Source organism: Pseudorasbora parva, chromosome 11 (genome assembly GCF_024679245.1).
Source record: "Pseudorasbora parva isolate DD20220531a chromosome 11, ASM2467924v1, whole genome shotgun sequence".
NCBI lineage: Eukaryota > Metazoa > Chordata > Actinopteri > Cypriniformes > Gobionidae > Pseudorasbora > Pseudorasbora parva.
In genome coordinates, this window is record NC_090182.1 from 47464676 (window position 1) to 47465817 (window position 1142).

At 43.5% G+C, this 1142-nt stretch overlaps 1 non-coding gene across 1 annotated transcript; it reads right to left on the bottom strand.

Annotated features, from left to right (window-relative positions):
- Positions 1-420: 420 nt before the first annotated feature.
- Positions 421-495, bottom strand: trnaa-agc (transfer RNA alanine (anticodon AGC)). Its single transcript has one exon. It is a non-coding gene; the product is annotated as a tRNA-Ala (tRNA).
- Positions 496-1142: the final 647 nt, after the last annotated feature.

Below are 1142 nucleotides of genomic sequence, written 5' to 3' on the forward strand. Positions count from 1 at the left end.
GCTCCTCCTTTGTCCTGATCACCTTGCTATTAATGCTGCCTTCATGTGCTATCGGAAGTTTCCCACTTCCCACTTCAGAAGTCGTGATTATGAGCTGGTTGTGTTTAGGCGCTTTGTTGTCAGAAAGAATGGTGGACGCCAGGTTCATACTTTTGTGCATATTTGGAAAATGTTATTTTAACACTATAACCATTACAGTCATTTCCCGGTCACAGAAAATCATAAAATCACTGGCAAACACAGCAGCACAACACGAAAGCACATCCTTTATAATCACATTCACAATAAAGGCATAATGTAGACAATAAAGGCTGCTTAAAGACTAATGGCAACACATTTACATTAATGCATTTGGCAGATGCTTTTATCCAAAGCGACTTGCATTGCATTCAATGCACATTTTACATTATTGTCAATTCTTGCTTTCCCTGGGAATCGAACCCATGACCTTGGCGTTGCTAGCGCCACGCTCTACTGGTTGAGCTACAGGAAAGCCTGCTTCAAATGATTATTAATTTATGTAAATGTGTACTACTTTAACGACAAGAAGAGACAATGAAATTGAAAAAAAAACTAATAAAGCACCTGCCACAGCAGAAAGTCTCCCATCCGCCATTTTTAACAGTTATGCCACGCCCATCTCGGGAACTTGGGTATCTAAATTATTTCCGAACTTCTCGTGGTAAACACGAGATCAGAGAGCGCTCATGTGCAATTTTTACCTCGGAAACTCGTATTTACGATAATTCCGATAGCTCGTAATCACGACTTTAGAAGCGGGAATTATCAAATTTCCGATCGCACGTTAAGGCAGCAATAATTCTCATGCTCTTCTTCCCTCTTTGTCGGGTTATTGTTTGTTTTTTCATTGTCATCGTATGCTCGCCTAGTCCTGTTTCGCCGTGTGTGTGTGGTTCAAGAGGATTTTCCCCTGGGATCTGCGGCTTCCCAGTCTGCTCTTCAGCACCGCCGTGTCTGCCGAGTGAGGCGTGCGCTCCGTACCCGTTACCAGGCTACCCGCCAGCTCGTTATCTGGACTCTTTAGTCTGCTTCTCCTGATCTGCGTCCGCCTTTACGGCTGGTAACTGGCAGTCAGCCTTATTTACCCTTTCCCTGTTCAATAAATGACTATATAACCTGCG